This window comes from Ursus americanus, chromosome 7 (assembly GCF_024610735.1).
Source record: "Ursus americanus isolate L20-20 chromosome 7, mUrsAme1.1.p, whole genome shotgun sequence".
Taxonomy (NCBI): Eukaryota; Metazoa; Chordata; class Mammalia; order Carnivora; family Ursidae; genus Ursus; species Ursus americanus.
Window position 1 is genome coordinate 4,151,821 of NC_142133.1, and position 24,259 is coordinate 4,176,079.

General features: G+C 46.1%; 1 protein-coding gene across 7 annotated transcripts in view; it reads left to right on the forward strand.

The window, feature by feature from the left end:
• The window catches only part of ST6GAL2 (ST6 beta-galactoside alpha-2,6-sialyltransferase 2), a 76,741-nt gene that overhangs the window by 14,179 nt on the left and 38,303 nt on the right, over positions 1–24,259 (forward strand). Inside the window, exons 1-3 of one of the 7 annotated variants that reach the window (XM_045771611.2) lie at positions 5,900–8,635; positions 16,191–16,595; positions 19,466–19,587. The exons of 3 other annotated variants lie outside the window; for them this stretch is intronic. The gene's annotated coding sequence lies outside the window, so the exon portion shown is untranslated. Of the gene's footprint in view, positions 1–5,899; positions 8,636–16,190; positions 19,588–24,259 lie in introns of those variants that run through there. 3 more of the 7 variants (XM_045771610.2, XM_045771612.2, XM_045771618.2) reach the window with 3 other exon arrangements.

Consider the following 24,259-nt stretch of genomic DNA (forward strand, 5'->3'; position numbering starts at 1 on the left):
CTGCACAGTATAACCAGTCAGCCTCCCCCCTCCATGACCTATGAAACAGGCAGGAAAGGGGTCCCCCAGGCCCCCATCTCGGGCAGGCTTCTGAGGACAGCAACGGTTATCCTTGAGTTCAAAGGGCAGCTGTTATTTTGGGGCTTCTAGAGGACAAGGTGAAAAGATGAGATGAAATATGCTTTCTGTTTGCTGAAGGAAATTAACAAAGTAGTCTGGGTTTGGTATTTCCTGGAATATCTGAGTGGAAGAGATAAGTTCTGTGCACAAGGGAGGCTGCCAGAGAGCCAGATGCCATTCCCCTGGCTCAGGGACTGCACCTGCCTGAGAGGAGTCCTTGTAGTCCCTGATTCCACCGAGGCATGACTCCTTCCCCGGGACTTCCTCAGTTTATATCTCCCGGAGTGGCTGTCCTGTCTGGTTACCACCTACACATCTTCACTCGCCCCCACCCCGGAAATTCTTAAATATGGGGCCTTTTCTCAGTGACCTTTGTGTCTCCAGGGGCTAACAAGTTCCTTGTGTAGATGGTTGTTGAATACAAGAAGCTTCCTTCAGGGTAGACAGGGCCTTGCTGCAGACACCCACCCATCCACCTGTTATCTCACTGCTAACCCCGCATAGAATGTGATGGCATTTCTTCCACCAACAGTGTATTTAATTTTTTTCTTTTTTTCTTTTTTTTTTTTTTAAAGATTTTATTTATTTATTTGACAGAGATGGAGACAGCCAGCGAGAGAGGGAACACAAGCAGGGGGAGTGGGAGAGGAAGAAGCAGGCTCATAGCGGAAGAGCCTGATGTGGGGCTCGATCCCCAACGCCGGGATCACGCCCTGAGCCGAAGGCAGACGCTTAACCGCTGTGCCACCCAGGCGCCCCTAATTTTTTTTCTTTTGCACTCCCTAATTCATGCTCTTCAGCCATAATGAACACAAGTGGGGACAGAAATTTATAGAAGAAAGGTACATCCTGAGATTAGAAATTTCCTTCTTAAAAAGGGGAACACGTTGGCTTATTGTAACTGTCTCTTAAGCCCCCACCTCTACACTGATGATAGATTGATGACAATTTTTTGCATGTCGGATTCTCTCCCCACCTCTCTTCAGCTTCTGGTCTGCCATCTCTTTGTGTGACGCATGATGTCAGGACTTGCGTGTGAACAGCAAGCACTATTGAACCACGGCTGGAGGTTTTCAGGACAGTTATCATTGCTTTGGGACTTGTACACAGATATTTCGTTTATTATGGCAGGTTCTAAAAATTTATGACCTGTGAAAAGTTTATTTTCAGTGTAACTGAGGTCAGAATTGGACATTTAATTCAAAATCCATATGGCGCAGTGTGTGAAAGTGCTTTGTAAACCGTAGAAGGCAGCCTGAGGAGAGAGATGGGCCTGGACTCAACAGACCGAGCCTCAGATTCCAGGGCCTCTACTTGGGGGGGCGGGGGGCGGTGAGTTCTTCTTCTTCTTTCCGCTTATTTCTACATTTTTTACGTTAAGACTTTCAGAGCAGTTTCAGGTTCACAGCAAAATTAAGCAGCACACACAGAGATTTCCCACCTGCCCCCTACTCCTGCGGGTGCACCGTCTCCCCCACGACAGCCCCCACCGTAGATGACCCTACACTGACACGTGGCTGTCACCCCGAGTCTGTAGTTCACATGGGGGTGCACTCTTGGGGTTGTAGCTGCTGGGGGTTTGGACAAATGTGTGTCCATGTGTACCCACCATTGAAGGACCACACAGAGTATTTGTACTGCCCTAAACATCCTCCCCCAACTCCCACAACCACCGATCTACTGTTTCTATAGTTTTGCCTTTTCCAGAATGTCATATAATTGGAATCATACAGTTTGTAACCTTTTCAGACTGGCTGCTTTCGTTAGCAGTTAGTGCATTTAAGATTCCTCCCTGTCTTTCTATGGCTTGAGAGCTCCTTTCTTTTTAGAGCGGAATGACATTCCGTTGTCTGGTTACCACAGTTTGTCTGTTCCTATTATCCGATGGATTATTTGTCCATTTAGCCAACTGAGGGACACCTTGGTGGCTTCCGAGTTTGGGCAATTGTGAATGAAGCTGCTGTAAGCATCCATGGGCAGGTTTTCGTGTGGACGTGAGTTTTCAGTTCCTTCCAATAAATACCAAGGAACGTGACTATCAGAGCATATGGGAAGAGTATGTTTAGTTTCCTAAGAAACCGACAAACTGTCTTCCAAAGTGGCTGTCCCACTTTTGCATTCCCACCAGCGATGAATGGGAGTTCTTTGCTCCACATCCTTGGTGGTGTCAGGGGTCTGGATTCCGGCCGTTCTGATGGGTGAATGTGGGTATCTCGTGGTTGTTTTTATCTGCATTTCCGTGAGGACTTATGAAGGGGGACATCTTTGGATACGCTTAGTTGCCATCCGTATATCTTCTTTGATGAGTTGTCTGTGAAGGTCGTTGCCTCATCTTTTAATCAGGTTGTTTATTTTCTTACTGTTGAGTTTTAAGAATTCTTTGTATAATTTTGATCACAGTCCTTCATCAGGTGTGTCTTTTGCAAATATTTTCTCCCAGTCTGTGGCTCGTCTCATCCTCTTGCGATGGGCTTTCAGAGAGCAGCAGCTGCTTATTTTAATGAAGCTCGGCTTATCAGCTCTTCCTTTCATAGACCGTGCCCTCGGTGTTGGATTTAACAAGTCCCTGCCATACCCAAGGTCATCACCATTTTCTCCTGTGTTATCTTTTAGGTATTTTATAGATTTGCATTTTGGGTTTAGGTCTGTGATTTCTTCTGCTTTTTGTTCTTAAGGCTCTTCCCTTGTAAAATGAGAGTAAATCACCTGGGTCTTTTTTAACAAACAGTATGCTTAAGTATCCGACCAGCACATCTATCCTGGGCTCAAGGGGGTCACCTGTGGCTATTATTAGAACCACAACATCATAGTCAAAGGCAATGGACTTGCTCCAGGTCCAGCAAGATTTTTTGGCCTTTGTTTAATCAGCCCTCATAAAGGTTTGGGGCTTTTTGTTGTGGTGGTGGTGGTTTTGCTATTGCATTTCCTTCTTATATAATACCTTATTCTTTGAGTGAGTTTTGGCAAAAGTAACTTAACCCAGTAAGTGGTTTGGGGGGTCTTAAGGATGCAGAAAGCTCCTGGGGTGGAAATTCCCTGACATTGAGTTGGCAGTGGGATTCAAGGACACAAAATGTTAATCTGCAGCTTCTCGTCTGCGCTTGGTGCCCAACCCAACATGCCGTCTCTGCACAGAATGCCTGTGTAGCAGCCCAGGGCTCATTTCAGTCCCTCCTCCGTCCTAACCAGTCCCCTGAAGGATTACACCTGCCATAAAACGCAGCCTCTGGTTATGGAGGTAATTAAGTATTGGGGAAAAGAAGCAGAAAGACTTTGAAGTTACATAAACTCCTCATTTATTTGTTTTTATTAAGGTTCTTAGAAATGACTTCGCCCTCTTCATCTCTAAAATTGTACGCTTTGCTGAGACTCTGTTGGATAACAGTTATATGTTCCTGGCTCAGAGTGAATACTTGCTCAGTGAATAGAGAAAATACAGCCTAAACGATTCGGAGAAAACAAGAAGGAAAAAAGAAAAGCCAAAGGGAATAAACAGTTAATTGTCAGATGTCCAGATTGCTACCAGTGGAATAATGATAAAAATGTTCTGAAGCGGTGGGAACCCTGTTGCTGTTAATGAGAGGCGACTAAGACAGTGTCAAAGCAGCGGAGCTCGGGAGCCAGCCTGGGTTCGGATCCTGTCTCTGCCACTTACACGCTACCTGACGTCCAGGGCTGGCTGATGGACTCCACGCAGAATTCAAATGCGGGGCCCCTTATTCAAAAGCAGGGGGAGAACATGCCCTTCACGGCACCAAAACAAAACACTTTTCCTTCCCTTCCCTTTTTTCCTCTGTCTTGTCATGGTGTTTTTAATGTTCTAAGTAAAGAAAAATTAAAATGTAACGATTAGCATGAATTTTACCGTCCATCCTTCTGTTGTGTAATGCCAGTTTTAAATGTCAGTGTAAGAGCGTTCAACGCCTGTGCAGAATCACCGAGATTACACAACAGGCGCTTCATGGCTGGCACATGCCTACATGTTTTGTTCTTACCAGAACAGTGGAAACGCTGCTCCGAAGGAACTGAGCTGTTTTTATTTCGCCTGGTGACATATGCCCATGCTACCAACTTCAGCTTTCCAAGAAGGAAGGAAAGGCTTTTCTCTACCTCATCACTTCTAGCACATGCGGATGGCTTATCCAGGGAAATAAGAAAGGACACTTTGGTGTCCACTGTGTTTCTTATTTTTGCTTTTGAGGCCAGTACTGGCTCTAACAAAGCACAGCCACTCGGGGCTGCTGGATCCCCCTACTTAGTCACAGCTAACATGCTTACTGTGTTCTCACTTTGAGTCGTGCTAAACTCCTGTGCATTGTGGGCTCACGGGGCATCACACACGCTGTGTGTGCAAGGAAGGGTGGACACACCTATTGCACGGATGCCTGCTCTGCTCACACGCATGCTTCTGTTGTCCTGTTGTCCCATGTCCCCATCAGATTTTACTTGGAAAACACAGACTCAAAGACAAAGTTATTATTAAGAACTTTAAGTTGCGGCAGGAGAACATGAATACAAACCTGGTGCTTCTGGGAGCCTATCGCACTCCACAAGTCACACGCCCGGGAGGCTGGCCCTGCTGGCTGACATCGAATGGAGTCTCTCTCTCTCTCTCTCTCTCTTTTTTTTTTTAGATTTTTATTTATTTATTTGAGAGAGCACAAGCGGGGTAAAGGGCCGGGGGGGGGGGGGGGGCTCGATCCCAGGACCCTGGGATCATGACCTGAGCCAAAGGCAGATGCTTAACCAACTGAGCCACCCAGGCGTCCCAATAGAATGGATTTTTAACCTCCAGGAAACTGTTTCCTCATGATAAAATCAAGCAACAGAATGACCTAACTCACAGGTTGTATTTATGTTTAAATGAGGCCCTGCTTGTGGTTTATGAAGTACCACACTTGATACATACGATGCCTTTACTAAAAGTTCATTCTTCATCAGCTTCGAACTACCGCACAAGTCCCCAAACAAGACAGTTCTATTGTCGGAAAGATAAGCTCGTGTGGAGGCAAGCAGCAGTCATGAAATGCCACTTCTAGAAGTGAGCAGGCAGGAAAAAAAAAAAGTCACAAATACATTTTATTATCTCTGTTGAAATGATTCAGTGTCTGTACAGATGCCTAGGAAAATAAAATGTGCCTTGAGGGCTCTGAAGAGCAAAGTGGTTTTATAAAACTATGAAACACGGCTTCCGGTTCCACACCTCTTTCCCCATGGGCAACTTGCTTCTTTCGTCTGTGCCTTCATTTTCTCCCATGTAAAGCGAGTGTCAGCCGTCCGACATGGATACTGCAATGTGTTACATTGTGGCATAGTGTCCCCCCAATGGAAAGGATGGAAGACAGAAACGAAGACTTGGAAATGTATGTAATAAGGACATGATGGAAAGAAGAGTGATAATACACACGGCTCTGGCCGTGTGCAGGGCACTGTTGAGTTTCCTTCGCGACAGCCTTGTCTGGCAGGACTCATGCACAGGGCACTGTGTCAGCACCATATAGATGCAGACTGTTTTATAGCCGTATTTCACCCTTGTAGAAAGTCTCAGCATGTACCTGCCCCATCTCTTTGAAGGCTCCTGCATAATTAAAGCCTTCTAGGGGTGCCTGGGTGGCCCAGTCAATTAAGAAACCGACCCTTGATTTTGGCTCAGGTCATGATCTCAGGGTCCTGAGATTGAGTCCTGCTGCTGGCTCCCCACTCAGCGGGGAGTCTGCTTGAGATTCTCTCTCCCCCCGCCCCTCCCCCTATGTGTGCTCGCGCGCGTGCTCTCTCTCTCTCTCAAATAAGTAAGTAAATCTTTAAAAATCAATCAATCAAATAAAACCCTTTCTATAGTCTGAAAAACCTAATGCCCTGGAATTAGTTATCCCTGTAGTCAACTTTTTCTTGATGAGGTAAGATAGAGTGGTGTTTGAGAGCTGGCTCGTGAATATTCAGGAATTTTGTGAGCCAGTTGTTAAACTACTTAAAAACAAAGGTAGTCAATTCTCAACACTCATCATTTCCTAATGATTTCAATTTTACTATCACCTATGCTCTTGAAGTTGGTTACATCTGCTGTGTCTGTATGGTGCAAATACTAACCCATGATGAGCTTCTGTGCGTCTCTTCCCAGCTCTGTGTTCAGCGACGTCACCTTATAGTTTAAAACTGGCCATGGCAGAAGTATGTACACCAAGGAAATGGGCAGATGCCAAAAATCAGCTCTCCACTTCCCCCTTCTCTTCCCCAAGAGCCTATTGTCAAACATTTATCAACACGTTACTAAGTAGGAATGAAATTGGCATGGAAGTTTCTTTTGGAAGATTTGTTACAAGCTCTGTGGGCTACTGTAGACCACTACAGAACCAGTTAGAAAGTATGCAAAAGGAAAAAGGGAAGGGAATGAACATTCTTGAAGCATCTGTGCTCGGCAGTACATTAATTGACTTTCATATAGAGGTCAGTTAAAATCCTCTTAAAGGCTGGCTAAGCTGTGTGATGTTACGTCAGTCTTGCAATTGAAGAAACCGGTCAGGGGTTTAATAACTTACCCACGTTGATATGGTTAATAATGGAAGAAACTTACATTAGAGAAGTATTTGCAGGTGTTTGTAATTCAACTCAGTATCTTTTCCCTATAGAACAGAAATTCCAGTGTCTTTTGTAAAGAGGAAATAGTGTTACTAATGCTGTAGTAAGATTTTTGTAACTGTAATGAATACTGTGTTTTTTCCTTTATTCATTTGTGTGCACATCAAGCATTGAAAGTCAGGTACGTGCCACCCATTGGTCATGCAGAGGTTTTGCCGAGAGAGGAATAGCTATGTACGAAGTCCTGGGGCAGCACAGGAAATGAGGAGGGAATGTCAGAGGTGGATGCCAAAGCTGTCTCTGAAAAGGTGCCACTCTTCAAAGGCATGCAGATGTGTGTATGTGGCCCCTGGGTTTAAGGTGTTGTGGTGCAGGTTGGTTTTGTTATTGGTGACAAGATTAGGAGACTGTGGTCAGATCAGCATGGGGGGAGCCCCTGGGGAATTCCTAACAAGCTGCCTCATGCAGGGCACTTGGAATGCAGCCACCAATTCTTCCCAGTCTCCTTGGCTTCTGTTCACTCACTGCTCACTGCTCACTCACCACAGCCCTGGCAAGGCCAAGGGCAAAGGCGAGGTGCCCCAGGGGAAGCATCTACAGTGCAGGCTCCAGGGCCCTGCCCCGCTGCTTTTGGTTCAGCAAGTTGCCAGTGGAACCTGGGAAGTGTCCTTTTTAACATGCAGCCCTACAGACTCCGGGCCTGCACCAAGCATTTGTCCTGTGGCTTCCGTGCTGCCTCCACCAGCAAGGAGAAAGCTCACTCACGTAATAATGATAACAGCTCTTCCTAGCTTCCCACTGCTTTTATACCCAGTCTCTGTCTATCCCCACATTTACCCTGTGAGGTGTTCAGAGCAGTTCAGTGCTCTTCTCATTCTATGGCTGAGAGAGCTGAGAATGGCAGAGGGTCATCAAGCACCGCCAGGCCCCCACCGTCAGCAAATGGAGGACCCAGACTTCTCGGTACTCGCCAGTGCATTTTCCTGGGGTGCACAGTGCCTGGAGGGGGCCCTGGCCTGGTGCCCGGGATGCCACCTTGTGATCTGCTCTGCAATCAGCCTCCGAAACGCACCTTTGCTAGGGGACTGCCTGTGCACTCCAGAATATTCTGGACTCCATCGGAACACTTCTACAGACACTACTACAATGTAGGCCTGTTATTCTTCACATTCCTCTTTCTCAATTTCTGCTGCGCTCTGCTCAGCTCCAGAACTTTAAAATACTCTAGAAGTAAAATCCGTGATCCAATCTATTCTGTATCGTTAGATGACAAGGAAGGTACTGCGAGTCATCTGCCTCCAGCCAGCTTGGCAACACGAGTCATGCACTTCATTTCCCCACACCGCGGGTTCCTCGCTGGTAAAAGGAGAAAGTTGGCATCCTTGTAGGGTCTGTCCCAGCTCTTATGAAAGCTCTTGAGTCTCCAGCATGGAACGAGAAAATGTCACCACTGATTTCATGTTCTTTGGCTTTTCCAAGACAAATAACATTGATATTGTGAGCCCTGAACTCATGATTCTATTATTGTCTTCACTCATCGCGGGATTGGGGGAAAACAGAAATGTATTTTATGCATTGCATTAATTAGACTTAAAATAGTGCAATTATTTGTTTTCTCTAATGTAGAGTCACTTTTCTCGATGGCACTGCCTCCGTCTAGAAATGTGGTTTTCTTACATGTCCTGCTTCTTTTTAGAGCCTGCTGCTGTAAAGCAGGACATGTAAGAAATTGCACTCCTCTCGCTCATGCCTCTCAGTTGTTTCTACGGAGAACTAATATTTTGTTTGCTTATAGAATCGGGACTACAATTTTTACTAAAATGAGAGGGGCAACCAAGTCAGAAGGATTTTTCTAGCCCATGATGCGGTACAGACCCACAGTCGCCCACATGGCTTGACCTGAACTTCATATTCTGAGAGACCCAGATCATACTTTAAGGTATATTCTTTTCTTTTTAATTCAAAGTAATCGCTCCATTGTCAGGAATGAATTCCTGCTACAGATTTTTATCAAACACATCTGACATTTTAAATAAATTTTAGACTGATGAATTCAGTGTTTCTTTGACAGAGATCATAAACATTTTCCTTTTTCCAAAAGCAATCTGAGGAGCGTATATTTGTACTGTAGTTAATGCTGTGTTAAGTCAGTGGAATGTAGTTGCTGCAAACATTTGTAGAGCAAAGGAAAGAAAGCCTTTATTTAAATCTTGCCAACAGCAGAAATAAAATGAGCAAATGCACAGTGGAGTGAGAGAAAATGGAAAGATCCCTACGGTTTGATTACTCTGGTGTCCCATGTTAGCATCTCATCTAAGCCGCATGGAATATGCAGTACAATCGCTAATAATTTTCCATCTGAGTGTGTGCCTTACAAGAGATGTTTGTTGAGTGAATAAATGTTGGATCATTCATTTTTTTTTCCTGTTACGGAACTTTCGTTTCCTCAGCATGGAAATTAGATACAGATACCCTAAGTGTAGTACTATTTGTATATTTTCATAAGAGTAAGAAATAAAAATAAACGAACATAAATTCTCTTTAATAGTGAAATGTTCTTGGCTGACACAGGTACCATGAAGACAACTTGAGTAGTTATTTCCATTAAATTATAGAATCGTGAAGGATAAGACTAAGTTGCATTGTTCTTTTAATCCCCACCATGTAGCACAGTGCCTGAACATAGAAGAAAGGCTTAAAGCATGCAGTGTGTGTGTGTGTGTGTGTGTCCCCATCAAGGGTAGGTGGGCAGCTAATATGCATGGCTTATTTACAAATTAGATAAAAGAGCTTTTTGCAGACCAGAGCAAAATTACAGCTGGAAGGAAAAGGGGCTGCGGAGGATGGGGGGTTAGATACCAGAGGACTTGTGTAGCGTAGATATTGGACCAGAATTCATCAGAACGATTTATGATTCTTGGTGCCATCCCAGAGACACAGTCTTCAGACAGCAGCTTTCATCTGCTTTGACACACTGTTTTCCTGCATCATCCTGGTCGCTTTAAGTTCATTTTCTGTTGATTTCGCCATGACTCTGGACTCGCCCTTCCATCCCTCCTTCCTTTTCTGTCCCTGACATTTCAGGAATGGGGCTGGCCCCTCTCCAGGGCAGGTCTGAGTTTCCAGCGTTGGCGGTGGTTCCTCATCAGGGGTCCTGCTGAGACCCAGCGAAAGTTTTGTGCAATCCATCAAGGTTGAGTGGATGTGGATGTATTATTATTTTCACATTTCTCTCTTCTTCCTAGTTCCATCCACCACAAAATAAACTTCCAGAACTGCATGTGGTTGAGTTTTAGCTAAAACTGTGAGAGAAGGTTTTTACTGAGCTCTGATGGGGAGGCTGAAACCCACTGCTTTTTATTTATGTCATTACATGTGATAAAGACATTAAAATTATAGTGTTTATCACAAGTTCTTGATAGTATATTTCATAGAAGCCAGTGTTTCTGTCTCACGGTGTGTTTGCAAATTAAGTAACAAGTGGTTTGATCTTCGTAGAGACGATCTCTTGTGTACTTCTGCACTCAGCCAAATTACAGTACAGGCGTGCACATGCCACCTGCCCTATCGCTCCCAGCCCCTATTCCTCCACTTGAAATGCACCCGGCCCCCCAGTACCTAACTTCTCACCATCCGCTTCTTCTCAGCTTAAATTTCACTGTCTCCACATGACCTGCCCAGGCTCCCCAGCCTAAATTATGCCCCAAAGTCTTTTTGTCTTACAGTCTCTCAGTTCCTTCCCCACCTCGTTCCCGGAGTGGCCAAGCCCTGACTGTGTGCCAACCACTATCTAGGGACTGAGGAAAGACGGGTCCCCCTCCTGGAGCTTAGGGCCTGTTGGAGAAGAAAAGCATTAAACATACAACATATCAAGCGGTGAGCGGTACCAAAAGTGAAGACAACCGCTGCTGAGAGAGGTCAAGAGGATGAGTGTTGCAGGGAAAGCCCTTCTGAATAGAGCAGAGACTTTAATAAGCCAGGAGGACGGTGGGTCAGGCTCTCCAGGAGGGCCCCAGGCAGTGGGAAGGGCCTGGGCACCGGCCCTGCAGCTGGTGCGAGCTGAGTATGCAGGAGGCCGCAGGCACTGGGAGGAGGGAGGAGGGTGAGGGACCAGTGGTGGGCAATGAGGTCAGCGAGACAAGTGGGGACACGCCATGTACGTGAGGGAGAGGGAAGGGAGAATTGACGGCAGGGACGCAGCGACATTAAATTCCCACTTGAAGAGTTTCATTCTGCCGCAGAGGACAGGCAGAATGGGAGCAGGGAGCAGGGAGATGGGCCCAGGGTCATCGCACAGGTGCGGGTGAGAGGGGCTTGGACCACTTGGGGCAGTGAGGAGGCAACCGCTTGTGCGAGTCCAGCGCGTGTTTTAGCGTTAGGGCTGTCTATGTCAGATTAGGTCTGGTGGTTGGGACTGGATGTGGGTTCAAGCGGAAAGAAGAAGCAAGAATAACACCAAAGTCTTTGACCCAGGCACCTGGGTGAATGGCCGCGCCACTCAGGAAGAGAGTGACAAGTGTTTGGTTTGGACATGGGAATTTTGAGACTGTAGGAAATACTTAAGAGGAACTGTCATACAGGTAGTTGGTGATATGGGCTTGTGGTGCAGAGAAGCCAACGCTACAGTTGGAACTTGGGGCAGCATCGGGAGGTAGAGAACATAACGTGCCTCTAACCAGACACACATAGCAGGTGTATATTCTCAGTCCAGAACTGCTCAAGAAATGCAGCTTATCTCAAGTCAACTTAAGCTGTATTTTGAGATCCTATTCCACTCAGCGTTGGGAAAATCTAACTGCCAATTCAGCTAAGCTTTTCTAGTTGATTAAATTAACCAAAGTTGACATTAACGTGTATTCTTAATTTAGGTTCTTTTTTTCCTCCTCTGACTTGGAAAGTGTCTAGTCCTTAGCATCCAGGTGTGTGCATTTTGGAGTGGGCACTGAATTAGCTGCCTGGCCTTCTGTCTTACGGTACATCACAGGACAGCGCTCTCTACTGTTCCCCTTTGTCCCCCTGCCCCATACTGCATGCACCCTCTGTCTGTGGATTCTCTGTACATTGGAGGCCACAGTTGGTGGTTCTTCCCTGCCATTCTGGGTAGAAAAACCTCGGGTTCACACAGTCATCCCTGTGCTGCTTCCACAGCCTGAGGTTTGAGGTACAGAGTATGGCAAGATTTCTTCTACAGACTTACCCAGGGTTCTGTTGTCCTCTTCCTCTTAGCATTGGCATTAGAACCATCATTAGGGGCCCTCGCCAGTGGCCAGTTTTTCTGTTTAAGTTCCCACTCTCCTTTTTCATCAGCTGGGAGATTTTTTCAGTCTCCCTTTGGGAAGAGAAAGCTGGCTCAGCAAAATATTCTTCCCAGTTTCTGCCCTTCCCCACCCCTTGAAATACAGCTTTGGAACTTTATTTTTATTTATTTACTTATTTATTATGATTTATTTATTTCAGAGAGAGAGCAGGCGAGGGGCAAAGAGAGAGAATCTTAAGTAGGCTCCATGCCCAGTGCGGAGCCCAATGGAGGGTTCGACGTCATGACCCTGAGAGCACGACCTAAGCCTAAACCAACAGTCACAGGCTTAACCCACTGAGCCACCCGGGTGCCCCAGCTTTTGAACTTTGAAGGCAAGAATTGACATCACCGCCTTCTGGTTCCATTGTGACAGTTTTCCTTTGGGCATGGGAGGTCTTCTGTTCCTCTCGGTGACTGGAGGAAGGTCATGGGGTAAAAGGGAATGTAGTAAAAAAAAAAAAAAAAAAGTCAGTGAAGACTGCACAACATCCTGCAAGATTAGTGTACCTGATTTGTCTTTCCCATACAGTAAGCTCGATGGGGGGACAGGTAATACTTGACTAGCTCAGCATGGTAGACACAGAGGTATGTAGTAGGTGCCCAGTTATCTACAGAACGTATGCATGAGTGAAGTGACGGAAGACCGGCACTGTGCTCACATGTACACGTGCACACAGATACACAAAGCATCTGTGCTGCTGTTCGCAGGGGAACCGCAACTCCGTGGTTGTGACGGCGGTGTGCTGGCACTTCGAAGATATTCTAAGGGTGAGCTAATCCTCAGAATTAGAAACCTCAGAAATAATTTCATAATCTGGAATTTTTCTAAGGACTTTGAAAAATGCAAACTAGAGAAGCGTACTAGAGAGGAAACATTTGAATTTTTCCTAGGTTAGTCTTCAGTGTGCTGGGGCCCTTACACTTCAGTCTCATCCCAGCTGCTCAGACTTTTGCATTGGGACAAAGGACATTCAGCTTTGGAAGTTCAGAGGGCAGAGTTGAAAGTTCTGCACTTGGAAATTTCCTTGAAGTCTCACGTTTTACATTAAATCTTCAAGTTGATTTTATATTTGACTCCATAATGTGTGTGTATGTGTTTTAACATAAAAGTTAATGCATTTTGAAGACATGACTGCCTTATCCTGTTACTTGGGTGGAAAATGTGTCCTATCGTAAGGAACTTGATGTTAGGGCATTAACAACTTAGCACTTTCCCTTAATAATGTTTTAAAAGTTCCATTCTTAAAACCAAACTTCAGGAGTGTTAAGGCTGCATTACTAAAGCCACTAAATAGCCTTACAAAGCAAACTATTGCCATTTTTACTTGCTCAGAGAAATATTCACCACCTACAATTTTCCCTGGCTCCTCTACCTTGCCAAGATGATTTATATATATATAATGTGGTCACCTTTTTTATTTACACATATTTTATGAGACAAAAAATCAACTTAGATAACTTTGATATAATAATGGAATCTAAATATTTATAATTCCTTATATCACGAAAACTGAGTGAATTTGTAGGACATCTAATTTGAAGTGTTCCTACTGACGCATTTTTCTTGGGTGTTTTCAACAACCTGGGAGGTAAGGAGAGCAAACATTATCATTGTCCTCATTTTTCTTTTCTTTTCTTTTTTTTAAAGATTTTATTTATTTATTTGACAGAGATAGAGACAGCTAGCAAGAGAGGGAACACAAGCAGGGGGAGTGGGAGAGGAAGAAGCAGGCTCCCAGCAGAGCAGCCTGACGTGGGGCTCAATCCCATAACGCCGGGATCACGCCCTGAGCCGAAGGCAGACGCCTAACCGCTGTGCCACCCAGGCGCCCCTGTCCTCATTTTTCTGCCTACAGTTTTACCAGGTACTGTCCTAGCTCCAACACATGCTAACGGTGGCACTTTTAAGTAACTTCACTGTGATTCATATGTCTCATCCATATAATGGGCTTCACCATAGTTCCCAGATCACAGGTTTTGAGAGACACTGAAATAATAACTGTTCAGTGCTTTAGAAGATACAACGAATGTCAGACAGATGGAAGTTAAATTATTATGTGCATTACTGATAGTCATGCATCATTTGTGACCTGGGTGTGGGGAGTACATTGGATTACCAATCCCCCACCTTTCTTCCCACAACTACCAAATCTAGACTTAGGGCCAACTCAGTTTGGTTCTATAGAGAGTCATACCATGATCTTTATTTCTCAGTGGACTGGGAACTCCTAGTATGTGGGAGAATTAAGAGTTGGAGCAGAGACCAAAGATGTTGCTCTGGAGACATCCCTCAGTTTAGCCAACATAGGACTCAGAGAAATTCCATCTTCCCAGGTAGTTAGGAGTAAGCAAGATGGCGCCCATCAGAGTTTAACACAGAGCCTGGGGCCACATGGAATAGCTATTTTTAGATACTACTTACAGTAGCAACAATAGAAACTTAATTTGCATTTTCTCCATAAATATGTTATTCTGTATCAACTAGTTAAAGTTGGGATGATTTTCATCTTCATATGATGAAGCTGAGGCTCCAGAAGGTAAAGTAACTTGCCCCAAATTGCATACCCAGAAAGAGTGAGGGCATGAATCTCAGTGCTTTTCTGTGCTTTCATAAATCCGCATAGCTGTAAGTTATTCTTTTCTGGATTGATGATTGTGTCACATGAGAGTCTTAACCAAGCTGGAATCCAGTGCAGAATCTAAATGTTAGATTTGTATTTTGTGCTAAGAGAGTAAGCAGGAATTACTAGCCAAAGAGATTAGGAATTAGGGATGTAAATACAAACACAGTTAATGATTTCTCTTTCTTAGTTTTACAAGTCTTATAACAACTTTTATTTTTCAACTTCCGTTATGTGTAAAATTATTATGTTTAAATCTGTTCAAAACAGAGAGAATACAGGGGCACCTGGGTGGCTCAGTTGGTTAAGCATCGGACTCTGGTTTCAGTTCAGGTCATGATCTTAGGGTCGTGAGATCGAGCCCCGTGTTGGACTCTACTGGGTGTGGAGTCTACTGGAGATTCTCAGCCTCTCCCTCTCTATCTGCCCCCTCCTGCCCCCGTGTGGGCTCGCTCTTGATCTCTCTCTCCCAAATAAATAAAATCTTTTAAAAGCACAGAGAATACATGAGAAGTGAGTTTATATACTCAGATTTAGTATCTATTAATATTTTGCCTTACTACTTTGGATCTTTTCTTTATAAGAAAGGACATTTTTGAGCAATGATGCAAGTGTCCTCTGTCCCTCCCCCTCATCCAAATCTCGGTCCTTCCTCCTCAGAGGTAGTTACTAGCTGAGGTTCGTACTGGCATTTTAAACTCTTACATAAATGGTACAACTTTCGCGAGTTTGCCTCTGCAGCTTCTGTTTTTTCCCCCCGCTTCACACTTGAGCTCTGCTGGTGCCGATCCGTGGAGATGGATCTCAAGCAGTTAGCCGTTTTTATTTTTGTGATTTGTGAAGATGTGGCTCTTGCCGTAGAAAACACTTTCTTTCCCCTGATGGGCAAAACAAGTGCCCCGCGGGGCCTTTGAAGTTTCCTGAAAGGGGGTTCTTCTAAGCGCTCTTTCTTCCTGGGCTCTTGTGAGAGCCCCATTGTCTGGACTGAAGAGACATGTTGGAATTTGAATCTACCCCATGCTTTTCAATCGTTCACTCTTGGTGTTCAAGAATTTAAATCTTAATTTCCTCCAGAATGTCATTCTGTTCCCCCGAGGGCAAAGTGTCATAGGATATATATTCAGCCTGACATTAGCCCAAATAAATATTTGTTGAATTATGGCAATATATATTAAAATAAGGTAACATGATAAACCATTAGAAGATAGGTCTCAGGCATCCAGTCCCTGACAGGTTCTGCTTTTTGTGACCGAGACACCAGAGAGAGGTCTTTATCGAGGCAGGGTTTATTTCACGCACGTTAGCTTAAGTCAGGTGCTAGTGTTTATCTAAACAAGGGCACATCACATCCATTTAGGACCATGTAAAGAGAGGGGTGCCTACTGGTGAACCTTCAAGTGTATACACATGGGGCCAATACTCATACAGTGAAATCCATGCTGATTATACCACTTTTTTACTTTTATAGACTCTCGAAACAGGGATTGAAAAAGTCGTGTTTATGTAGCTTTCACTTTGGGCCAGGCACTGGGCCAGTCCCGTCTCACGCGGTGCCTTACTCATTCATTTCACAGAGCCGTGAGGATCTCAGCAGCGTTATGACTCACATCGGATGAAGAAACTGAGGCTCAAAGGATTTATCCAGAATAACACAGCGGGCAAGCATCTGAGCAGGCTGTCTGACCACAGGGCTTCCCGGTCAACCATATATCACCTTTCCTCCTCATAGGTAGAGTCGTCAGTATCACCCTGCAACACTGAGGGGGCCAGAGGTGGTGGCCCTGACTTGTGCCCTGAGTGGTGCTGGTGCCCCCTTGCCAGCCCACACCGATGCTCTGGACCCCTCTTGCGCTGGGACTGAGTGGCTCCGGCTGGTCAGAGGCCTCCCTGTAAGAGCCACCTGCTGACTGCCTACACTTTTACCCAGAAGCCCCTTAGATTGGCGGGAACAGAGTAGAACTTTCAAATCTCCGTGGCAGGTAGGCAATATTTCATCTTCTTGACTATTAAACATCACTGCTGAAGCTAATTCACAGCTTCAATCATGAGCCTTGGCATATTATTGGTGTAAAGTGTAAATATTTGAATGCTAATTATCGTAAAACAAACAGACCACTGTGTCCAAAGCAGATGAATGCTGTTTCAGGAAGCCAGCAGACCCTAGCTAGTAGGCAGCTTGTGTTGTCTCTGTACAACCAGTAATAGACGTCTGGAATCATTTCCACCTCCCTCTGCCCCAGCAGCACCTGCCACCTCATTGCAGAAAGTTCTGAAAGCTAAAAGCTGCCCAGAGTGGCTCACATATGTGAGTCCTTGCCTTTTAAACTATTTCCCATCTGCCCTGCCACTTGAGAAAAATCTCTGTTGCTGAAATTATCCACCCAGAAAGAGAATACGATTGTCTACATAAGATTGGCCCTTCTTGTCCAGTCTGAGCCCACCATTCCTGGTCACCTGTCTTTGCACCACGCAAATTCTCATCCCAGGCACACTGAGCCCAGTTGTTCCACTGGCTGGAAATGACCGACTCCCTTCCATTCCAATGTGGGCCTCAATGTTCAGCCCTCGTCCCCCTCCCCTTGATTACTTGAATCTGCATCACTCCTCCGTACATCCACCTGCCCTTGGACAGAGAACCAAGCACTCAGAATTGAGGTCTTCCCACCTAGGTAACAAATTCCTTGAGATCTTGGACCTTCACACCTGTAGCCTCACTGGAAATGTTAGCAAGTCAGCATCCCATTCCGACAGGGCAAAATCCAGTCGGTTGGCACACCAAGGCTAAGCTGTCTCTGCTGATTGCTGTGCAGCTGGATTCTGGGGAGGTGTGGATTCCAAGCCTAACTGGGAGATCAGCTTCTCCAGCAGACAAAAACGTGTTCGGGAAGCTGGGATGGTAGGGGATCGGATCGCGCAACCCAGTCAGTGTAGGGAGCTAGCCCGAAATTTGGCGTAGTACTTTATGGCAGAGAGAAAAAAATCCCATGAAAATTTCGAGGACGGTGCAGCATCCCTGGTTTCATGATCTAGTTAGGGCCAAAAGAAAGAGGTTTTGGAACAATGTGCAGGAAGCGTACCACTTAGAGTTTCAGGTTCTCCATATACCGAATGAGAAGAATAATGTTTACTACGGGGTTTGATGTCAAGATTACACTGGGAATGAAGAATTAGAAGGAGACAGTCCCGATGAGGTGCTTGGTACAGTGTCTGGCACATGGTAGGCATCTGAGGAATGGCTGTGTCTGATACCACTCTGCTGCTGCTTTGTTCCATCTCCCCGACCACTCCTGACTGCTGTTCATTGTGCTTAACCTGACCACATGGCAACTGGTTACATTTGCAGGGCGCCGCCCACACACTCCCTGCTGGCCTGGGAAGGATGGCAAGCAGTGCGTCCCCTCCCTTTGCACCCAGCCAGGAGCCCCATCCGGACAGTCTCTCTTATTCTGTTTTATGAATTGTAGTCATTCGTTTCCTCTAGTTAAAGTATCAATCAGGAACCTTCCATGGGACCACCTACACTGTTTGCTGGGAATACAAGAATGACTGGGTTGTGGTCCCACCCTAAAGTAGCCCCAACTGTTCCCCACTGAGATTATTCAAGTGTCCCAATTTTAAATCAACCAGAAGCTGGGGCACCGGTGTTTTTGCCAAGTGAGCTCATTTGAGTTGGCCAGCCCTCACATAACAGTGTCCTTCCTCACACGGGCGATGGCTCCCTCCGTTCTGGAGCCCGGCAGCTCCTGGTCACGAGGGGAGGAGATGGCACTCAGTGGCCTGAGCCCAGCCGTCTCGCCCTTGGGGCTCAGTACGTGCCAGTGGGGCTGCCCTTGTAGGACAATGAAGCCGCCGGTCCGCCAGGACCCATTAGAAGGCAGGCAGCCCTCCCACCACCCAACCCTACTGACCGGGCTGACCTTCTTTTTTCTGTTCTTGTGGACATTAGCTTAAGAATGGGCTGAGACCGGAGCGGGAAAGGAGAGAGGGGGGCCCTTGGCGTCCTGCATGCGGCAGTCTGGAGGCCTGCTCACATTTACAGAAAATGAGAAAAGGAAAGAAAAGGGATTAGTTGTGAAAGGAACCGATGGGGTTGTGAAGAGATAGAGGCATTCCAGCTGGGGGTGGCACCTCCCTCTTCTACAGACTTGAGTGTTTTCTTGGGTGTGTGACAAGAGCTGATTTTAGAAAAATGAATCTTGGAAGAAAATGACTCCTGAAGGCTATTAAGACACATGAGTGTCTCACTATAGCTCACAGACTAAATCTTCTTTATTATATCAATGTTAACGTAAATACTTAGATTTTAAGATCCTTTAGACAACTTCTACCCAAAAAAGAGACACGAGAGTTTCTCAGACCAACAGAAAACCCGGCCAGATGGCAGCTGTAATGCACACATCCATCAAAGTGGGTTAAAAAAATAGTCTCCATTCAGGAAAACCGGTGAGCCAACCTGTCAACCTCCAGGCATAAGAGGGACGTCGTTCAAGTGGCAAAGGCCAGAATTAACTTCTCTTTACCCTTGAACAAAATGAGACACTGACCGAATTAACCCTTCACTGCATTGCTGTCAGGGTCATCTGTGGCTTGCACTTCCCTAATTTCATCCGACTACTGGTAATGAATGGAACCTTTTGGACAATGTGATGTCTCTCTGAACGATTTCAAGGAGAATTAACACTCTTTGGTATTATTTTGGACATCCATGCAGAAAAGTGACTCATTTCTTTGAGAATTAGTACCTAAGAGGCACCTAAATCCCTGAGCAAGTGGGACGATCAAAATAATTTCTGGCTGTAGGTCATTTTTTCATTGTGTCTGGGATCATCGCCTCAGTGTTCCCATACAGGTTTCCCAGAGGCATGGCTAGAAGGGCCACAGAAAACGGAAGAAGAGTGGGAATGGACCAACAGTTGTTCAAGTGGGCAGCAAACATTCATCTGCTTGGAATGCAAACCTTAGCGCGGCCAGGTAATAATGTTAGCCTTGCTATGGAGAGAAGAGAAGGCCACACCACACAGACTGCTTATAATCGTGCCAGTTTTCTTCCCAGGGGAACACTGGCAAGAACTTGACTGCCTCAGTCACTTAAACTAGCCCCGACAAAGCACACGTGAACCAGTGATCAGGGAGCACTTTGTCATTGGCACCTGGGGACAGATGATTCACCCGATGTACCTCTTATGTCTCCCTGATGCAATTTATATCCCACCGGCTAATGATGGGAGAGAGCAATGAGTGTGCGTTACGTTGTTTAAGCTCTATCATTATAATATTTCAGATATACCACAGTAGAGGGGGAAAATGCATTTTTTTTTTCTTTTTCTGTTGCTTAGCTGAACATTTCTTCCTATTAGGCTGTGTGGTCCTTTTAAGGACAAGAATGACCAATGGATATACCATGGACCATATCCTCCATGTCTCTCTAACCTGGATTTTTATGAAGGTGCTGACGACGGGACCCTTGATACATAAAACGATTTCTGTAGCATTTTGCTGGCAGAGGGTTTGCCCTTGCCTTGCGGTTTCATCATTTTGGAGAATGTTCCCTTAATTGGCGGCAGAAGGTTTGCAGCGACAGAGGTGGCGGGGAAGGCTTTTGGATTATTAAAAGTTCAGCCTAATCATGAGTTGAGACAGTGATCCCACTCCTTTCTATTATTACTGTGCTTCAAAAGCCACAAAATCTTACCTAATGAAAAACCCTCATTATTGCACTGGGATCCCTCATGCTTTCGTGGTGCTCAGAGAGGGCCTCACAAATCCCACCCTTCTACTCCCCAGAAAAGTGCGCAGAGAGAACAAAACCTGCCCCAGGCTCTTGGCCCCATGGCAGCTCCTTCTCCTGCTTTTCCCTTTCAGGTTTTCCTTTGCTGCAGACCTGCTCTCCCTCCCTTCCATGTCTGTCATCTCAGCTGGGAGCTAGGTGTTCCTGTATAATGACGTCTGCTTGTCTGACAGGCCTACTCTGCTGCACCCAAGCACCCTGGGGGTCAGGACCCTCAGCTGTGAGCCCCGAGGCCAGAGGTTTCTAGGTCTTCCCCAAAGGACCAAGGCTTCCTCTTCATTGTTTTACCCACAGCAACCCTGTGCATACCCCTCCCCTTCTGACTCTGCGTTTTAAAAATAGTCTCTCAAGCAAGTGCTGAACAAAGAACCTCCACTCCCCATTCTTTAATAATCCACCAAGTGAGGGCCCAGCGCTGTTGCTCAGTGTGAGGCAACCAAGTAATGAGGATTCCAGCCAGAGGCAAAAAGACTGCCTTTTAAATTAGCAACTACAGCCTCGGTGCTGTAACAATTTGTCGGGTCTTTGTCCTCAGTTCCTGGCACGGGCTTCTAAAACCCTGGTAATTTCCTGAGTGACGGGCGTGCCTGTTATATTTGTGAGGTGACTCTTGGTGAGTCCCTGCACAGCTTCAGGATGGGAGCTATCAGAAAGACCTTGGGCCAGCCTGACCTCTGGGGGAGAAAGGAGATGGGCAACTGAATTCCGTCACACGCTTAAATCCGTGATTCAATCAGTCATGCCTAACAAACGGAACGCCAGGAAAGGCTCGGTGGAACTTCATGGTTAATGAACACAGGGCTGTCTGGAGACGGTGATGTTCTCGGACACCACAGACAGAGGGCAGAAAATCTCTGTTTGGGACCCACCCCCCAAGACCTCAAATTATGTGTATGCCTTACCAAAAAACCCTGTAATCATTAGTGTAGGGCTTTTCTGAGTTCATTCCGGCTAATCATGGGAACCTCCCAGATGACCAGCCAAACACTCATAAATGCAGGTGGCCTGGGGTTCCCACTTAAGGCTGCTGTCTGAAGCAGAGGCAGGCTTTTGGGGCTGAATCCTTAACTTGTGGGCCCGGTGCTAACTCCAGAGGTCAGCGTCAGACTTGCGTTCAGTGTGCTCAGTTGGGGTGAAGACAGAACAACTGTCATTGAGGGTGATTTTCTGATTTCTAATAGAAATGTCGAAATCCTGGAACTAGCCTCTAGATCTCCAGGTTGGGCATCACAGTTTGAAGCCCTCGCTCCGGGGTGGGACAGATTTAGAAAGATCGTTCAGTGGATTCTTACTCAAAGTGTGGTCCCCAGACTGTGCACGTCTGCAGACTGCTCATTTCCAGCTCCCGATGAGATATGTATGGAACTTGGTAGTAAGCATTTAGAATCTTTTACCGCAACCAGGCCTTGCCAAGACATTCAGGATTGGAAATATAAAAGTATCAGATTGTGACGGTTTGGAGGGAAAAAATGATCCTTCCCCACAGATAGTTTAAGGAGCCTTATTTAGATATATAGTCATGGTTGGTATGATCAAATGGAGTCAGAACTTAGTGTCAAAAGGGTGAGGCCTGGAGTCGAGCAGGTGGGTTGGTACCAGTCTCTGCTGCTTGCTTTCTCTGTGGCTTTGGGCAAGTTACTCCGTCTCTCTGAGCTTTAGTTTCCTCATTTATAAAATGGAGATAGCAGTATTTCCTACCGCACTAGGTGCTGGGAAGAGGAAATAAGGTAATGCAGGAAGAGAGGTAAGCACGGGCTGTGGCACATAGGTTAACCGCTGGCATTTTTCTTCTGTGTAAACGTCTTGGCATCACTGTGCCTGGCTTGGTGAAAGCATGTTCTGTATATGTGTGTTTGATTTTTGACCATAAATGAAACCGACAGCCTTGCCTTTATGTGACTACAAGGTAAAGCAAACACTTTTTAAAAGCCGCAACTTATACATGTAAATGAATATTGCTTGTCAAATAATCTCCGAGAGGCTAGACTCTCATTTCAAGGATGCCCCAATGTTGGAAGCATTCAGGGCATTTCTCTTTTCACATTTCTGTTAGCGCCTGTCCCGGTGATCTATTCTTTTTTTTTTTTTTTTTTTTAAGATTTTATTTATTTATCTGACAGAGAGGGAGACAGCCAGCGAGAGAGGGAACACAAGCAGGGGGAGTGGGAGAGGAAGAAGCAGGCTCCCAGTGGAGGAGCCTGATGCAGGGCTCGATCCCAGAACAGTGGGATCACACCCTGAGCTGAAGGCAGATGCTTAATGACTGAGCCACCCAGGCGCCCCCCGGTGATCTATTCTGATGTAACAAATCGCCTCAAAACCTAGTGGCTTAGAACCACAGTCTATCACTATCATTCTGGTTCTGTGGGTAGACTGGGCTTGGCCGGGTTCTCATGTGGGGTCTTCCCTGCCGTTGCAGTCGGAGGCTGGCCAGGGCTGAATCATCTGAAAGCTTGACTGGCCTGGACATGCAACAGGGCGTCTTCACTCTTCATGTTTGGTGCAGGGGCTAGACAGCTGGAACCTCTCGGGGGTGTCTGGGCATCTCTCAGTCTGTGTGGCCTTTCCACATGGCTAGCTTGGGTTTCCTGGCTGCATGGTGGACTCAGGTCAGAGAAATGTTCTTTGTTGGTGGCTAGCTTTCCCCCCGAATGAGCAGCTTAAGAAGCAGGGACTGGAAACAGCTGGACCTGAGCCCAGGAACTGAGCAGAGCAGTTATAGAGCCCTCCCCAAAGGGCAAGGACAGGAGCCATAGACCCCACCTCTCACTGGGAAGAGGGTCAATGAATCTGCGTCCATATTTAATCAGCTACAGAGCCGCAAAGCAAACGTGGCTTTCTTACATTGGGGTATCTTTTTTTTTTTTTTTTTTAAGATTTTATTTATTTATTTGACAGAGAGACAGCCAGCGAGAGAGGGAACACAAGCAGGGGGAGTGGGAGAGGAAGAAGCAGGCTCCCAGCGAAGGAGGGAGCCTGATGCGGGGCTCGGTCCCAGAATACCCGGATCACGCCCTGAGCCGAAGGCAGACGCTTAACGACTGAGCCACCCAGGCGCCCCTGGCATATCTTTTTAACCACCAAGACAAACAGTGTGTGGCTTCCATAGTAACTACGTTTCTGTAGGTATCACTCACATTGATAGGAGTTATCTGAGTACAAACCCCGCTGTTGCATTTTGGTCACACCTCACATGCCTTTGAGTTTTAGTAGCATCCATCAGCCTATGCTAGGGAAGGAGTTCCCCTTCTGAGTTCCTCCCACTCTACTTTGAGTGTCTGATTTCTACGAATGACCCGCTTGAACCTGTGTTGTCTCCCTGCACTCCTCCCTGCTACAGAGAAATCTGAAAGCCCATGCAACCAGCAACGGTACCCCTTGCTCAGAAAACTTCATTCCTCCCCATTTCTCACAGAGCCTGTGGCTCAGACATCCAGATGGGTCTTCAAGGTCTCCCATGGCTGGATGGGCATCACTATTCAGTTCAGTTTTCCCTACTTCTAACCCCATCACCCAAACACACAGCCCCCACCCCTGAACACACACACACACACGCAGGCTCATGTCGTTCTTTTAGCCTGTATTTATTCAGTGTCTGCCTGTGTTGGGCGTTGTGCTTATTGTTAGGCTCCAATAAGCTCCAGTATTATTACACGTGCCTTATATTTTTCCCTTTGGGGGGGCTTTGCTTACATTCCTGAAGGTTAGATGTATTTCTTATTACTGTCTCATCCCACACAGCAATGTAGCAATAAACATGGGTTGCAGGACTGAATGAAGGAGAAGTTCCTTCTGTCTTACATTTTATCGTACGCTTTTCATCTCCGCCTCCTTTGTCACCCTCTCCCTGTTGGA